The following is a 19318-nucleotide window of genomic DNA, read 5'->3' as shown; positions in this document are numbered from 1 at the left end:
TATATGTCCAGCTGCTGGAAATATTTTTGGAATGTAGGAAAGTTTAAAACCAGAGAGGTATTTTATGATGATATTTAAAAACATCAGTTGATGATGATGACATGTAGTGGTTCCTATGGGACAGGCACAGTTTTAATCCTCAGAGCAACCCTGGAGGACAGGTATTAATATTTACATTTTATGAATGAGAAACCTGAGGCACAGGGAGGTTAATTATATTCCTAATAATCTGCTTACACTTAGTATGAAGCAGTATTGTTACAAATGTTACATTAATTGTAACAATTGTTCCACAGCAAAGCAAGTGGTGTTGTGGTGGGGTGGTATATGGGAATCCTGTACCACATTGTTTTGTAAACCCGCAACTTCTCTAATAAAGAAAAAACATTTTTCAAACTGTAAAAAATAGGAAAGGACCTGCATTTTTAAAAAGACAGTTGCTAAATATTTATAATGTGGCATCTTTTGTTAAGATGGATTTTCTAGTTACCATTCTTGTGCTCTATTGTCTGGACTAGGAGTGGATAACTGGGGTAGGCTAGCACAGGGAAAGGGAAGATTTGGGTCACAGCTGAAGACCTGGCAGACAACATGGCAGATGAACAACATGGCTGTGAGATTTCACCCAGAAACCTCCTGAGGGCAAGGCTGCTTGAAAGATTTCCCAAGACCTGGCTACAAGAGTCTACTTCGAACTCTTTCTGGGGTCAAGGAGATGCCCCAGATAACCCCAAAGAGGCCTCCTCATTTGGCCTCTGAGAGCTAAAAGGTGGGGATCATAAGGCAATCAATCAGAAGAGCAAAAGGTTGGAGCTTTTTCCAACATTTGGAAGGGGGAAGAGTCAAGGTTCTAAAAGGCCTAACGTGAGCCTTCTGCCTGCATGACTCACCCTGCAGCATGCTGCAGTCCATATCTATGAAAATCCATTCTTTTCTTGTTTCTTAATAAACTCTTTATTCCCTTTCCTACTCTATGGCTGTCTTTAAATTCTTTCATGTGACATAAGTCAAGAACGTAGAAGCCCAGGACCCAGAGGGTTCTCATAGCATAACCAAAAGTCCATGGGCAAAATCCAACTCACCCTTTGATTTTGTAAATAAAGTTTCACACGCACATGCAAAGACACTGAGTTGGGATGTAAACTCACGTAGAATGACTTCCTGAATCACACTATATTCTTCCACATGAGAATCATGGGAATAGCCAATACCATGTACCTCCTGATAGGATGCATTGGGAATAAATCAGCATCATTTCATCACATCTGAGATGCTCCTGCCAAAAATGCACAATCTGAATCTAATAATAAGGAAACATCATGCAAATCCAAATTGAGAGACATTCTGCAAGATAACTGGACTACACCTTTTAAAATGTCGAGGTCATAATATACAAAACTCAGCCAAATTAAAGATTAAAGTAACCTGAGAACTGAATGCCAAGCATTCTTTTGGATTTTCTGTTGCTATAAAAATCATCACTTTGACATTGGCAATATTTAAATAAAAGTTGTGGATTAGAGAATAATATCGTGTCACTAATGTCTACATTTTATATCTCTTAAACCATACTTAACATGCTTTAAAACATGTCTGAAATTATTGGCCAAGATTTCTAGGCAGAATAGACACTTGATAAATATATGTGGACTGCGTGAATGAAATGTGTAAGAATTTGAAGTGATTTTTCAAATTTGATTTCTTAATACCAAAGCTGGGAATTCTCCTATAGTGAGGATTTTCCAAGTACAGTGTCTGGTAGCTAATAAGAATAGCTATAATTATTGAGAAAGTGATACTTTACCATCACCATATGCTGGCACCATCTGTGGAAGTCTTGAAGGAAAGTGTCACTTGTACATGTAGAGAGGAATGAACAGGTAGAAAGAATGGTGTGAACAAACTCCTAAGGGAATGTTGACATTTTGTTCTAGCAACAATGACTTGAAGAATTTGACTGAGAAGATTTAGCCCATGTAGAGGAGTTAAATTTAGAGATGTTGGGAGAGGGCAGCTTACCATATCTTGGGTTCCATGATGAGAAGATTGGACTTCACCCAGTGCCTACTAAGGAGGGACTAAAGAATTTTGAATAGGGGTGAAATGTCCTGAGCATTAAGAGAATTAATTTAATAATAAAAGAGTGAAGTTTTCACAGAGATAGGGAATGAGCTAGGATATTATTACATTACCTTTCATTATTTAACTGTAGTTAAGTGTGCCTACTATTAAATATATTTGAAAATTTTCATTTGGGCTATAACAGTTCTTTTTAAAAATGGCCTCTATTCTATATAATTCTTGCTTTATATTGAGGTATGACAAAAAACATACCAGGCGAAAGGTGACAGTGGTTTACCCTTGAAACTAAGGTGGGTCATCTATAACCCTTGGCATCCTTTTATTTATTTTAATGGCAGCTGAAACACTAGGATATTTCTACTAGCCCACTACATTTAATAACCATCATAGTTATGGTTTCCTGGAAGCAACAGATATGTCCAGAGAAACTTATTCCTTCATAAAAAGTTCATCTTTTAGAGTTTTCCAGACATGATGAAATATTTAGGGTCTTGGTTAGGTCTCCAGAGTATAACAGAAGTCTAGTAAATGGACTTAGAAAATGCAAAACCTCTACATTTCAGAAGGTTGCTGTAAGTTATTTGTTACATCCTGACTACACCCATAAAACACCTCATTCTTGTGTATTTCCTTAGGGAATGCCTCTATTCCACATACAAATAAGAAAGAGATTGGCTTGGGAAAGTTGTAACAGATGACCAAGCTGGGTGGTAAATGTGAGGCAGATGCAGAACTGAGATGTCTCCATCATACAAGTGTTTTCTTAAGCTTGTCTACTCAGAGTGGGACCACCAGAACTCCTGGGAGAAACTCCTGTTATATATCTACAGACATAATTGTTTCACTGTGGATCCCTCTTTCATCCTGTAATATTCAATGTGTGTGACAGTTTGCTCAGTTGGTAGAGGTGGGGTCTGGCTGCAGACGAGGGGTCAGTCCCGCTTGGGACGAGGGGTCGGTCCCACTTGGGACGAGGGGTCGGTCCGGCAGCAGACGAGGGGTCGGTCTCACAGGGGTTGCGCTGTTCGGCTGACGGGGTCGCCCAGAGAAGCCGGCGATGAGGGGGTCACCCGGAGAAGCAGGCGATGAACTGGGGACAAGGGAGGCCAGGCCCTTGTCGGGGGCTCTCAGGACTGGAGGGCACACGGCAGAAGAACTACCGCGGAGACAAGGTAAACATGCAAGTCCAACTTTATTGAGGGAGAGGCAACAGTTTTATAGGGGCTGGGGAAGGCTGATTGGTTGAAGCCACGCCCTGTTCTGATTGGTTGCCAGAGAAAGGTCAGTGGGAGGTACTGGACAGGGGAGGGGTGGTGGTTAGGGATTGGCTGTTGCTGTTGCTGGGGGAAGTGGCAGGGTTTAGGGATTGGTGGCTGCTGTTGCTGGGGTAGAGGGCAGACTTGAGTTTCCCACCCACGCCTGGCTGTTGTTGCTGTGGGGGGGTGGGGGGAAAGCAGACTGGAATTTTCTGCCCTGTGCCTGCGCAGGGAGAAAGAAGAAGAAGGGTGTTGCATCCTAAGGCATTGTGGCGCTATCTGGGAGGAGGGGCGGCCGCGGAAGCGTGGCTGCCGAGAAGGGGAGACCCGAGGGCACTCTGCGCCCATGCCGAGCTTCCTTCAGGGGTGGCGGTGGGCCCAACCAACCACCCTATTATGGGGGCAGCGGTTTGGAATAGGTCTACCGTGGCCGCCGCCCCCCACCAGGCCAGCAAACCACACTTCAGCCCGAGGGGTGACCGCAAATGTGTTCATTTTTTAAACCCACAAAATCCTACAAGCTCTCTGGAATAGCTGGACTGATTGGTTAATTTGATGTGAAATTGTTTAGACACCAGTTTAGTTGGCCCACGTGGTATGAAGACTAAGAGGAACATTAGTTAAAACAAAACACACAAAAACTAGAGGTTTATTTATACACCACTGACTTTTGTTCATATATTCCAAAAGGCAATTTAAGGAAGAAGTGTAAACACATTTATACAATTTCCTTGATGTCCATCACCACACATACAAAAAGAGATACCTAGTTTATTTCTATTTTCTAGAATTTGGCCTTTGCCTTGATTTTTATTTCACACTGATATCTAGAAATAGGACTAGTTAATTGCTTCTTGGCCTTTTGGCTAAGATCAAGTGTAGAAATAGTGTTAGGAATCTGTCATTTTAATTAATTTAAATTCATTTTCTATAAGGAAAAACAATTAGCATACAGTATATTTTAATGTGCATTTTCTTACTATGAGGAAAACTCCAGTGAAGTTTTTTAGTAATACCTTATTCTGAGTTCTTTTGTGTGATGCAGGAAAACAGCTATTTTTTTTGGGGGGTGCCATTTTTAAAGTCCTCCCTCAAGAAGACCAATTGCACAGGGACTTGACGTTTGGGGAAAGTTGTGCAGATTTCTAGAAAGCACATTTGTGGCTTGGAAGAGAGTGATAGTCTTGCACAAGACTTAAACATCAAGACATCAGTAGATGGTAAGTGACTTAAGAGCCTTAAAGGATGTGATTGTTACTGAATGTCAAATGCAGCTCTTCAAAGGGACTAGCAGGTAAAGTGGAAAGAAATCAGATAAGTGATATTTGTTCAGAGGCATGCTAAATGATCAAGAGATTCTGAGACGGAGTTGCGGGTTTAGGATTTTTTTTGCCCCTCACCTTGAGTCTTGCTGAAACATGCCACAGTGGCGGTGTTTCCATTCCCTGGGAACAGGAATAATGAGAAAGATTTTAGTTCTTAACTCTTTTGGAGTTTTTCAGGAATGCTTTCACCCATGTTTTTATTTTTTGTTTCTATCATCATATAAGGGTAACTTGGTGGCAGATATCTGGAGAAAGAGTGTAACGATTTGGCCCTTTATTGCATCTTATCTTTCTAAGATGGTATAGCATGTTTTTTTTTTTTAAGATTTATTTATTTATTTAATTTCCCCCCCTCCCCTGGTTGTCTGTTCTTGGTGTCTATTTGCTGCGTCTTGTTTCTTTGTCCGCTTCTGTTGTCGTCAGCGGCACGGGAAGTGTGGGCAGCGCCATTCCTGGGCAGGCTGCTCTTTCTTTTCACACTGGGCGGCTTTCCTCACGGGCGCACTCCTTGCGCGTGGGGCTCCCCCACGCGGGGGACACCCTTGCGTGGCACAGCACTCCTTGCACGCATCAGCGCTGCGCATGGCCAGCTCCACACGGGTCAAGGAGGCCCGGGGTTTGAACTGCGGACCTCCCATATGGTAGATGGACGCCCTAACCACTGGGCCAAAGTCCGTTTCCCAGCATGTTTTATATCTTAGGGGCAAATAAAGATTACAGGAACAAGGGACTCAATTTTATTCTATTAATTCATATTAGCAACACAAGAGTGTTCATGTATCAATAGCTACATAACAGTAATTTATTTATTTGTCTCACTAACAATATACAAAATAAGAACCTATATTATGTAAGTACATGTCGATAACTTGATTCAACCTCATGTTCACTGATGGAGTAAATAGTTATTAAAATGATGTCATTTTAGTTGAGAGGATATGGAGTTCTTACGGATAAAAGAACTATTTCCTCTCTACTGTCACCTTGAGTTGTCACCAGGAAACCAAACATTAGATGGGCACTCATTTGTGTTATTCAGTATTTTATCAGCTGTTTTTTTGGATGCATTAAAGAAATAATAAACACCACTACATTTTCCACACTGTGCAAAGGCACTGATTATAAATTTAATGCTGGTGTGAGGTGCCAGTGATATATTCCAATTCATACTTTTCCCTTAATTCTTTGAATAATTTGGAATTAAGATGATTATAGATAGATAGATACCTTATCTATATCTTAACTGTAAATATACTCCACTTTACGAATGGATTTTGGGGGTTCTTCCTGTAATGATTAATGGTTTGGTAATGCATCCAGTTTTTTTAACTTTTAAAATAGAAGAGATTATTTAAGAAATATATGTTGGATCTGTCTTACTTTGCCAGCTCTAGGACAATACCACACATGGTGTGGCTTAACAACAGGAATGTTTTAGCTCATGGTTTCAGAGACTTGCAGGCTTTCTCCCAGGATTTGTAGGTTTTGCCTGGCCATCAGTCTTTGGGTTCCTTGGCTTTCCCATCACACGGTGATGTCCTCTCCTTTCTTTTTTGGGCTCAGTTGACTTCCAGCTTCTTCTCCTCCATAAAGACTCTAAGAATAGGATTAAAGCCCAACCTCATTCTAGGAGTTTAGCATCGGAGCACTCACCAAGCAGAACTGATTAACTTTAACACTGCAACAACTCATCAGGAAAGTGGAACATTATGTTTCCCTTTGAATGAAAATCCTTTCCTTAATCTTCTATTATTTCAATTCAATAACAAATCTCCATCTTGAGTAACCTTTTCCTTTCTTATCTCTCCTATATACTTAGTATGTTGAAGAACATAGTAATATCTTACCATCAATTTTATGACTATTTTACACTAGAACAATCTTACATATCTATGAAATAACCTTATTTTGTTATTCTTACAGAGGAGACAGGCTCTGGTAGACTTTTAAAAAATATTTAATTTGAGCAGAATTACAGGGAATTTATTTTTAGGGAGATGTAAATGCTTAAATTAGAAATGAGTTATATATATTCATAAACATTAGCAAGGTTATAATTTTGGCTAGCAAAGGCTGTATCAAAGTCTTGATTATGTTCATAAAGATATCAGAGGAAAAGAAAATAGCCTTATGTCTGAGTTATATGCTTCTGCAGATCAGTATCCTCAATCATATAGGTTATGGAATATTTTAAATTGTTTCTTTTTTTCTGGGTTCTTATTTATATTTATAAGTATAGACTTCTTTTTCCTGTTTTCCCTGTCAAAGTAACTTACAGTCTCATTGGAATATAGCAAACAGAACTGCCTCAGAGGCAAGGAAGATTCCTTAATGTGGTATTAAGCAACACAACCTAACACATTCCGTAAACTCTTCCAACTGCCAATTCTCTCTTGCACTGCATCAAAAATGAGATGTACACAGCAATTGTATCATTAATTACAAAGAATAAAGCTACAATGGCTGAAATATAATACTATCACATCTTCAGGCAATTTTCCTCCAGTTGAAATGATAGTAAAATTCAACTGGAGAGTAAATTCCACACTAAGAAAGTTGGTTGCCCTAAAGTGAAAATATACATAGCATGACCACTACTTTATTGAAGCCATATGTTTGAGTATTTGCCTACTCATCAAGGAGATAGCAGTTTTCAGGGGGACATTGCTGCAAATAAGATCTACATTGAGGGGTGTTGGAGAAGCTGTAGATTTTCATCCCAGGGAATAGTTTGGAAAACAATTTCCTGGCTGTCTATCAAAGTGAATGTAGTAGTTTTGATAAGCAATGGGTTGAAAGTTGTGGTGACTTTGAAACGCAGTCACACAGGTTAGTGTTTCTTTCTTGAACTCTTCCCTCCAGCTACACTGATCACTGGTTGGAAAGCTCATAGCCAAGATCTGACTGCTTTGTTTTTGGTCTATTCATGTAAATGCATTTCTGTATTTATTAGTGAGTTGCTGGATCTTTTGAGTAAAGAGTCCAGCATCGAGTCAAGCAAAAGTCACTTCTTATATTTTAGATCAAGTGTCATAAGTGTCCTTCCAATTCTATTGTTTGTGTTCCTTTTACAGAACAGTTTCTAAACCCTGGCAATATTGATATTTTGGGCCAGAGAGGGCATTGTGGGGCGAATGAGGCTTCACATTGTGGGATATTTAGTAGCATCTCTGGCTTCTGCCTACTAGATCCAGTATCACCCCCTCATTGTTATAATAAAAAATGGCTCCAGACATTGTCAAGTGTCCCTGGAGGACAAAACTCATCCTTGGCTGAAAACCATTCTTTGCAAAACAAGTCAGCAGCTTTTGAATTTTGAAGTATGAGGGAAAACACTTACATTCTTTGTAATTAAAAAAAAAATTTACTTCCTATGAAATGTAGAATTAGGACAGTGGGATTGAAGAAACAATATAGAAACTGGATCCAATCATTCCCATGCTCAAAGCCCTGCAGTGGCTACTCAAGTCACAGAATGTAAGATCCAATGTTTTTACAATGGTCTATAAAAGTAAAATTTTTCACACTCTGGCCTCTGTTCTCACTTCACCCTGTACCCTTTGCCTCTTGCTCTCTCCAGCCTCTTAGCCACTAACTTTCTGAAAGTCTGCTTGTTGAACAAACCAAGACTTTTCTTGCCTTAGGGCTTATGCACAAGCTTTTATTTCTTCCTGGAATATTCTTCACCTTGTGTACAGCTCTTTTTCCTCCTTGTCATTCAAATTTTAGCTTAAATATCATCTCTTCATTAAAAAACTTTCTGACAATCCTATCTTGATAGCAAATCCCCATCCAAGCTTCCTACTCTATTCCATTACTAGAATATTCCCCACAGCATCAACACTATCTGAAATGACACTGTTTATTCACTTGTTTTTCTTCTACCTTTCCCTTCTCCAACCACCTGTATTTCTTTTGAATATAAGCTCTATGAGGACAGGGGTCTTGACCATTTTGCTCACTGCATTATCCCCAGGACCTAGAATGTACCCAACACAGAACTGATAATTTATACATATTGGTTGACATTGAACTATTTCAGTAAAGAAATATTTAGGTTTGCTTGTAAGGCTTATTATTATAGAAGTCTCATGCTTTTCTTCTCTTTGTTCTTTTAATATTACCCTTGTCTAACTAAGGGCTCCTGGGGAAGAGGAAGAAAGAAATCACCCCTAACAAATAAAGTGTTGGAGACATAGTTGTAGTATATAATGTCAAGCCAGTTAATGAAATCTAAGAGAGAGGGTTAAAACACAAATCCTATTCTTTTGTTTAAAACACACAGGTTTCTAATTCCTTTGCAAAGAGTCTTCTGAGATTTCAGATTTTAATGAAAGATAATTTTTATTTTCCAGAAATGAAAACATATGAAAAGAAAATATCTAGATCTCCAAGCTTGAAAGTATATTACTGATACCAAAAATACTTGCAAAGTGGTGTAATAGATAAAACTCCACAGAACTGCATTTCATTTGACAGTCCTGAGACTTTTTTCAGTGAAAGCACAAAAGCATTAAATAGAAATGACCTAGGGATAGGTATTGGATTAATATGCACCAGTAAGTTTGTGAAATCAATTTTTTGCTCCTCAGATACAGGAAAATTGATATAACAAAAGCTGTATAGCTCCCATTAATTGCCCACACTAACAGAAAAGTTATCAATTAATTATTGACATGTTCAAAACCATGGGAAAACAGCAGTAGCTCCAAGTTTAAGTGTGTAATGTAGAAGCCTTCCCTGCTGAGTGAAGGTGCAACTAGAAGCCAAACAGATTTTATAAAACTAAATAGTTCCAAAAATTGACAGCTCTATATTTGGGTTCATGTCCCTCCCCAACTCATGTCTTGCCTCAGACATTAGGGATCTCAAGTGTATGCCTCTTAAGGCTTTTGATAGAATCCCTGCTAACAATATCAGTAATTAACATTTCCTAGCATTTACCATGTGCTAAATATTTTGATAAGCAAATAACATTAAGTATGATGCCATAATATCAGAACAGGAGACTATTAGAATGTGCTCTGTGGCAAGCAACAGAAAACCTAGAAAAAAGGGGCTTAAGCAAATGAGATTTTAAGTTTTAATCAAAAGTTCAGAGGTTAATGTCTAGGGATGGTGCATTTGCTCCATGCTGTGTAAGAAATCCTCTGCCATCTTACTGTATAGTGTGCTTCCTCATGTACAATATAGCTGCTTCTAGTCCAGGTACTGTGTCTACACCAGAAACAAAGGGGGAAGCAAAAGAGAAAGGGCTAAAATTGATTGCCTGGTGATTCTGCTCCTAGATGAGAATCTTTCTTGGAAGCTCCTCTCAAGAATTTCCTCATATATCTCAATGGCTAGCGTCAAGCCAGGGAAAGTTGAATATTAAGTTGGCACATTGATGCCAAAAACTAATTGGGGTTTGTGTATAAGGACGAACGGGAGAATGGATATTGGGTAGTCAATTTGCTGCCACTGAGATTAACCAAGATAAAGTAACTTGTCAAGGTCACATGACATATAAAAGGCCAACCTGGGTTTTGAATCAGGTCTGTCCAACTCCAAAGCACATGTTGCATGTCTCTTGACCTCTGCTCAACAATTAACACGTTAAAGAGGAATGATTGTTGGTGTGTTTCTTTGTGATTCTAAAATTAAGTGCTTGACAAAAAATATAAAGTTTATTAAATTCAAACACACTTGTGAAATTGTGAAATACCAATTCACAATTTCCCTTATTTATACCGGTCAGGTTAGAAATAGAATATTTTGATTATGTCACTGATAACAAACCCATTATTAGAAATACAACATATGAATTTGACACTGCATCTTGTTCTGCTCTAACTGCTCATTTTTTCCTACCACGGTGTCCATAGGTATGGTTATATATTCTTTCTGTTACCATAATTTTAAAAGACACACATTTTAATGAAATGGGTTAAACTTGGCTTTCTAAAAGTCCATTTTCATTATTTAAGTCTAAAATCTTTGTCAAAAGCATCATAAATGACCCAAATATTCTAGAACAGAGAAACACTTTGAACAGTCCAAATATATTTGCTGTATAGATAGGAATTAGCTGAGACAGATCTGTCTTTGGCTAAATGAAGTTAAATGTTCAGTTCAGGGTTACCCAGCTATTAATTGACAGAGCTGAGATTTGACCTGAGGTCTCTCTGGCTCCATAGCACATACTCAAACATTGTAACTTGTTCTAGTTTGCTAAGCTACTGTAGCAGATACTGTGAAATGTGTTGACTTTTACAAAGGGAATTTATTAGATTACAAGCTTACAGTTCTGAGGTCCTGAAAACATCCAAACCAAGGCATCATCAAAATGATGCCTTCTTCCTGAAGTCCCGCTGTTGGTGATCCTGGACTCCTCTATCACATGGCAAGGCATGTGGTGACATCTGCTGGTCTCTCCTTTCTTTTCCAGGTTTCATTGCTTCAGCTTCTTGCTCTGTGGCTTTCTCTCCCCTGCCTCTCAGTTTTATTGAGATGTAATTCATATAGCATACAATTAATTTATTTTAAGTGTGTGCTTCAATGGTTTCTAGCATACTCACAGACTTGTGTATCCATCACCACAACTAATTTTAGAACATTTTTATCATCCCCAAAAGAAATCTCATACCCCATTGGCAGTCATCACCCTTTCTGCCACCCAACCCCCAGCTCAGCCCTAGGCAACCACTAATCTACTTTTTGTCTGCATGGATTTGCCTAGTCTGGACATTTCACGTAAATGGAGTCATGGAATCATACACTATGTGGTCTTTTGTGACTGGCTTCTTTCACTTAGCATAATGTTTCTAAGGTTTATCCATGTTGTAGCAAATATCAAAAGTACATTCTTTTTAATGGTAAAATAACATTCCATTGTATGCATATACCACATTTTATATATCATCAGTTGATGGACATTTGGGTTGTTTATACCTTTTGGTTGTTATAATTAAGGCAGCTAAGAACATTCATTTACAAGTTTTTGTGTGGATATATGTTCTCATTTTCCTTGGGTCCACAGCTAGGAGCAGGATTGGTCATATGGTAACTCTGAGTTTAATATTTTGAGTAACAGCCAGATTATTTTCCTAAGTGGCTACACCATTTTACATTTCCACCAACAGTGTATGAAGGATCCATTTCCTGTAGTTCTTGATGTTGTTTATCATTAAATATGTTTTCCTGTAAGTGTATAATTTTCTCAGCATGTTTTCCTGATACTTTGGGTAGAAGAAAAGCTATTCTTCTTTGAGAAAATCCAGGTTGGTCACAAGTAGAGAAGATTCTAACTAATGAGGTGCATTAGCCTCAGGAATGCATGGAATCTTGTCCAAGGAGTCATGAGAGAAGGGGACATGTGTGAATGACTGAAGTCAAGAATTCGTGGAGGATTTGGGGGATTTGAATCTCTGGACTGACAGTGTGATGGCCAGGTCCTGAGCCTCAGCAGACTCCAGCACCTACAGTCTGATTCATTGGACTCACCACACTCAGCTAAGATGGAGTTGAAGAGGGACAACCACCACACCATGGAGCCTAGAGTGATTACAACTGAAAGTGGGAGGATTGCATCCAGCATCCATGTGGAATCTGAGCCTCCTCTTGACATAGAGGTGCAATGGACACAACCAATCCAGTGTCCACATAGAAAAGGTGGCATTGGATTGGGAAAAGTGGACATGGTGGCTGATGGGTATGGGGAAAGGTGGGGGGAGATGAGAAGTGGAGGTGTCTTTGGGACATGGAGCTGCCCTGGATGGTGCTTCAGAGGTAATCACCGGACATTGTAAATCCTCACAGGGCCCACTGGATGGAATGGGGGAGAGGATGGGCCATGGTGTGGACCATTGACCATGAGGTGCAGAGGTGCCCAGGGATGTGCTTACCAAGTGCAATGGATGTGTCATTATGATGGGAATGAGTGTTGCTGCGGGGAGGGGGGGGAGAGGTGGGGTGGGGGTGGTGGGGTTGAATGGGACCTCATATATATATATTTTTAATGTAATATTATTACAAAGTCAATAATAAAAAAAAAAAGAATTCGTGGAGGAAGACTGTCCACGGTGTTTTCATGTTTTCAAGACAGAGAGAGTTTGGTTTAGTTATCTTGTATCAAGTAATTCCCCATGAAAACCATCTCAGCCTTTTTAGTGCCATTAACAAGTTTAAAAATGTTATTGATTAAAGATAAGCAGATACTGGGTCTACAAATTTATATTCAGTGAAAGACACCAATGTACCCTATAAAATATCAGCATTTAGTAATGAAATTACAAAAATTTCCTGAAGAGTTTCAGGCTAAAATTTATTTCCATGATCCTTTGTTGGAAGCTTGATCAATTGGATTTAATTTAAAGGACTGACGGGCAAAATGAATTTAATGAAAGTCAATGCAGAACAGAAGCACATTGTTTATCCTGTATAAGCTCACTTTATGTCTAGATGCATTGAAATGTAACAAAAACCAAATTGTATATTTGGCTTCTATAAAGCCTGAGATCCTGTTAGCTTTTTATTGCAAGATGGCAAAGAGCAACAGCAGCAACAACAAAAAATAATAAAGAATTTCAGGGAAACGGACTTTGCCCAGTGGTTAGGGCGTCTGTCTACCATATGGGAGGTCCGCGGTTCAAACCCCGGGCCTCCTTGACCCGTGTGGAGCTGGCCATGCGCAGCGCTGATGCGTGCAAGGAGTGCTGTGCCACGCAAGGGTGTCCCCCGCGTGGGGGAGCCCCACGCGCAAGGAGTGCGCCCGTGAGGAAAGCCGCCCAGTGTGAAAAGAAAGAGCAGCCTGCCCAGGAATGGCGCTGCCCACACTTCCCGTGCCGCTGACGACAACAGAAGCGGACAAAGAAACAAGACGCAGCAAATAGACACCAAGAACAGACAACCAGGGGAGGGGGGGAAATTAAATAAAATAAATAAATCTTTAAAAAAAAAAAAAGAATTTCAAAGGACCACAAAAGAACTTTTTCTGGTAAATGCATAAACAAATATGAGATATTATCTGTTTTTATCAGTAATATATATATTTTTTTTAGAGTTATTTCTTTTTTATTTATTTCTCTCTTTCACCCCAGTTGTCTGCTCTCTGTGTCCATTCGCAGTGTGTTCTTCTGTGTCTGCTTGTATTCTTGTCAGTGGCACCGGGAATCTATGTGTTGTTTTGTTTTGTTTTTGTGTCATCTTGCTGCATCAGCTCTCCATGTGTGCAGCCCCACAGCCCCACTCCTGGGCAGGCTGCGCTTTTGTCTCACCGGGCTGTTCTCCTTACGGGATGCCTCCTTACATGTGGGGCTCCCCTATGCGGGGGACACCCCTGTATGGCGCCGCACTCCTTGTGCACATCAGCACTGCATGTGGGCCAGCTCACCCCATGGGTCAGGAGGCCCTGGGTTTGAACCTTGGACCTCCCATGTGGTTGGTGAATGCTCTATCCATTGAGCCAAATTTTAAATATTGTATTATACCATAATGATTGTATTATACCATAATGATAGTAAAGGTAAATTCTTCACTTAGAGTATATATCATTTCAAGAGACAATCTCACTAACAAGAAGCAGAACTTTCATTGTTATTATTTTTGCAAATGTTGCCAATGCCTTCCCTACCTAACTCCTGCATATCCAGTGAGCTACTTTTTCAATAATATGTTATTTGAATTAGTAAAGCATCTTTTCTTCTCCATTGCTGGTTTAAAAGGCATTTCCAACTTCACTCTCCTTTCACAGGAAGGCAGTTAGGTAGACATCATTCATAATTTTCTGTCTAGTGAATCTTCCTGCTTTTATCTATGGTCTCTTCAAATACCCCTTTGAGGTCCCAAATCCATTTAATACCTTTATTATGAATCCACACTAACACCTTGTTAAATAAGACCATCAAGATCTTACCATTTGCCAATTTTTCATGCCTTCTAGTGTTTATGGGCTGAATTTAACAAACTGATTGAAAAGTAATCCTTAGCAACATGGTTTTAATGGAAACAAATTACATCTGTGATACTTCTATATAACAGTAAAAATCAACACTTACGTTTGGGTTCTAGAATATGTAATATATTCAAGAAGAAATTAGAAACAGGTATTTCAAATCACAGTTCATTGGTGATGAATGAAATGCATAATGCATATGGAAATCATTTATTAAATTAGTGCCTAGAGGAGAGATGGAGATGGAAGTAAATTTGGGAAAAATCTTTTTATTTAAAAGTCCTGGGCATATCAAATAAATAACATAATCAATAATTTAAAACAGGAGGAAGAAGCAAGATGGTCACTGAGTGAACTTGCCTTGTGGTCTCTCCTGGGAAGAGATGGCTGAGCACAGCTGGAGGTTCGCCGAGGCGGGGATTTTTTGGGATTTTTGCAGGGCAGGAAGTGTCTGGACATCGATTTGGTGGAAAGGTAATGGACAGGATTGGTCTATAAGATATAATTTGGGTTCTGTTGCATGGAGGTGAGGCCCACACATGGGTTCCTCCCTCTTGGGGGTCGGGGGAGCCGCGGTGCCGTGCAGCAGCTCAGCTTTTTGGTGACTCTGCAGTACTGGGGAGTTCGCGAGTCCTGGGTGGGCTGTTGGCGGGTTGATGCGACGGGTCGCCTTTGCGGATCGATTTGGGGAGATAGATGGTGTTTTGTTGTGAAGCGGGGGAAATTTTTGATTGCGGACACAAATAATAGCATTTCCACCTGAAGCCCCGCCCCCACAAGCCCGGCTGCCGATCTGCAACCGAATTACTCTGTAGGCAGTAAAGGGACGTAATTGGGAAGTTGTTTCAGGGTGCGGCGAGGGAGGGGGACACGTCTGGAAGCCGATTAGGGAATATTTTGTGAAGCTTGGGAATTCTGGTTTTGGAATCTGTTTCTGGCATCAGGGGCCGGGCTTCGGATCTCTGCCAGTAAAGTGGCTGAGGTGTAAAGGCGCCCACAAGTGGCAGTGCTGTGGAAGCACAGGGTGGGAGCTGTCCAAAAGCTGAAGTGACGATATACCCACATTAATGAGCCCTACTAAGTAAGTGAATTGCAGGGTTCAGTCACAATATAGAGTTTGCGGATCTGACTTCCCCCATAGGGCTGGCACCCAGCTGTGGGGATCCCTGAGGGCTGTGTTACACTACGGGGCTCCTAGGCATCCTGTTGACCAGATTGGAGGTTGCCAGGTCTGAATTCCCTAAACTCTGGTGGCCCACACCACAGAGACTCACACCTCTTGAGTCTTTAATATCTCAGACTTTCCACCCCTGAATCCATCACACCCTGAGGTCCATCTGAGGTCCTTGAATGCCCTAGCCTTCAACGTTGGCATTTTTTCTTTATCGTTTCATTTTCTTTTGTTTTTATTTTCATTTTGTCTTATTTTTTACTTTTTTTAATGTCCTGATTGCTAACACCACATTATCCCCTAGTCTTTTCTCACAGTGTATCCCACAAAGTCTTTTTTTTATTCAGTTATTTAGGGTTTTTTTTGTGGTTGTTGTTGTGTAGTTGTTGTTTTAATTGTGTTTCATGTATATCTGTTCTTTTTTTCTTTCCCCTACCTATTCCCCACCCTTTGCCCACCTACTTTACCTTTCTTCCTTTCTTCTCTTCCCCCCTTTTTTAATTTTTTAATTTTTTTTCTTTTTCTGTTTTCTCTCTCTCGTGTCCCTCATCTTCTACTTATTTTATTTTAATTCAATTATACAATAGGTGCGGCAGGAAACACCTCACATTTCCTGGGGTTTTCTCATCCTCTACTGCCTCATTTCTGTATGAACTTTAGGCTAACTACACTATACTCTTTCCCCTACATCTTGATATCTGCCATCATCTACTGTCTCTCCTATATTCCACCTCCCACCTCCCTTTCTTTAATCCACGAAGTGTCTAAGTCTTAATTTCTAATACATTTGTGTTGTTTTCTGTCTGTTATCCACTCTTGAAACTATTACCTTTCTTTTCTTTTTCCCTCTCATGAAAACAATAGCTTTTTACTCATGCCATATTCCTCCCATATTCAATCATCTACCTCATAATAGGTACTCTACCTACTGCTATAACTCTACACAATTTACATGAATCGAACCTCCATCCTCCCAGATCTCATATTCTTGCTTTGTTAACATTTATCACCAATACTACTTTACACTTTTCCTTGCTTACACAATTGCCTTTCCCTAGCACTAATACTTTCCTTTAAAGTGAACTTAACCAACAACAAGAAATTAGAATAAGAAGAACAAAGTGACAAAGAGAAGATATAACACTTATGCAAAAACAACAGCTAATTAATCTCCAAGAGTAGACAAAGAAGCTAAGGAACTCATTAAATCCGTCAAGATTAAATAATGACCAGAAAGCAACAAAAATCTACAAACCAAACTAGTAATCAGGAAAACATGGCTGAATCCAATCAACAAACCAAAAATCAGGAAGGGGAGCAGAACTTTGCACAAGCAATGAAAGATTTCAGAACATTTGTCACTGACAAATTTGATGAAGTAATGAAAGAGGTTAACAACATGAAGACATCACTTGGAGGGGAAATTGCAGACATACGCAAAAACATAACAGATATGATGGGAATGAACACCACAGTCCAAGAAATCAAAAATACACTTGCAGCAAATATCAGCAGACTAGAAGAGACAGAGCAGAGAATTAGTGATGTGGAAGACAGTACATCAGAAATCAAACAGATAGTAGAAGGGGTCGATAAGAAGATAGCAAAAATCCAATTAGGATTTAGGGACCTGAATGACAATGCAAAACGCTCAAACATACGTATTATAGGCATTCCAGAAGGCGAAGAGAAGGGAAAGGGGTCAGAAGGAGTGTTGCAGGAAATAATGAATGAAAACTTCCCAAATCTACTGAAAGAGACAGATGTACATATCCAAGAAGCACAGTGCAATCCACTAGTCATAAACCCCAACAGGCCCACCCCAAGACATATACTTGTCATATTATCCAATGCTCAAGACAAAGAGAAAATCCTAAAAGCAGCAAGAGAAAAGAAAACCATCACATACAAGGGAAGCTCAATTAGATTAAGTGCTGATTTCTCATCTGAAACCATGGAGGCAAGAAGGCAGTGGTATGATATAGTCAAGATACTAAAGGAAAGAAATTTCCAACCAAGAATACTCTATCCAGCTAAACTAGCATTCAAACATGATGGAGAGTTCAAAATATTCGCAGACAAAGAGAAACTGAAAGAGTATACCAACAAGAAACCTCCCCTTCAAGAAATTCTAAAGGGAGTTCTGCAGGAAGAAAGGAAAAAACAGGAAAGGCAGAGTTGGAGGAGAGTATAAGACCAACAACAGGTACAGTGGAGGCAAGATGGTCGCTGAGTGAACTTGCCTTTGCGGTAGGTCCCGGGAGGAGACGGTTGGGCGTGGCTGCAGGCTCTCCAAAGCCGGGCTTTTTTGGGATTTTTGCAGGGCAGAAGTGCCTGGACATCGATTGGGTGGAAAGTGAACTTAACCAACAACAAGAAACTAGAATAAGAAGAAAAAAGTGACAAAGAGAAGATATAACACCTATGCGAAAATAACAGCTAATTAACCTCCAAGAGCAGACAAAGAAGCTAAGGAACTGATTAAATCCGTCAAGATAAAGAGATGACCAGAAAGCAACAAAAATCTACAAACCAAACCAGTAATCAGGAAAACATGGCTGAATCCAATCAACAAACCAATAATCACGAAGGGGAGCAAAACTTGGCACAAGCAATGAAAGATCTCAGAACATTTATCACCGACAAATTTGACGAAGTAATGAAAGAGGTTAACAACATGAAGACATCACTTGGAGGGGAAATTGCAGACATACGCAAAAACATAACAGATATGATGGGAATGAACACCACAGTTCAAGAAATCAAAAATACACTTGCAGCAAATATCAGCAGACTAGAAGAGACAGTGCAGAGAATTAGTGATGTGGAAGACAGTACTTCAGAAATCAAACAGATAGTAGAAGGGGTCAATAAGAAGATAGCAAAAATCCAATTAGGATTTAGGGACCTGAATGACAATGCAAAACGCTCAAACATACGTATTATAGGCATTCCAGAAGGTGAAGAGAAGGGAAAGGGGTCAGAAGGAATGCTGCAGGAAATAATGGCTGAAAACTTCCCAAATCTACTGAAAGAGACAGATGTACATATACAAGAAGCACAGTGCACTCCACAAGTCATAAACCCCAACAGGCCCACCTGAAGACATATACTTGTCAAATTATCCAATGCTCAAGACAAAGAGAAAATCCTAAAAGCAGCAAGAGAAAAGAAAACCATCACATACAAGGGAAGCTCAATTAGATTAAGTGCTGATTTCTCTTCTGAAACCATGGAGGCAAGAAGGCAGTGGTATGATATAGTCAAGGTACTAAAGGAAAGAAATTTCCAACCAAGAATACTCTATCCAGCTAAATTAGCATTCAAACATGATGGAGAGTTCAAAATATTCGCAGACAAACAGAAACTGAAAGAGTATACCAACAAGAAACCTCCCCTTCAAGAAATTCTAAAGGGAGTTCTACAGGAAGAAAGGAAAAAACAGGAAAGGCAGAGTTGGAGGAGAGTATAAGACCAACAACAATAACAAAAAAGACAAAAAAAAATATACAAACAAAATATGACAAACACAAATCCAATCAAAATATGGCTA

At 39.7% G+C, this 19318-nt stretch overlaps 1 pseudogene; it reads left to right on the top strand.

Annotated features, from left to right (window-relative positions):
* Positions 1-4184: 4184 nt before the first annotated feature.
* Positions 4185-4284, top strand: LOC131276967 (U2 spliceosomal RNA; annotated as a pseudogene).
* Positions 4285-19318: the final 15034 nt, after the last annotated feature.

Source organism: Dasypus novemcinctus, chromosome 30, assembly GCF_030445035.2.
Source record: "Dasypus novemcinctus isolate mDasNov1 chromosome 30, mDasNov1.1.hap2, whole genome shotgun sequence".
NCBI lineage: Eukaryota > Metazoa > Chordata > Mammalia > Cingulata > Dasypodidae > Dasypus > Dasypus novemcinctus.
Note: the sequence above shows the minus strand (reverse complement) of the source record. Positions and strands in the feature narration are given on the sequence as shown.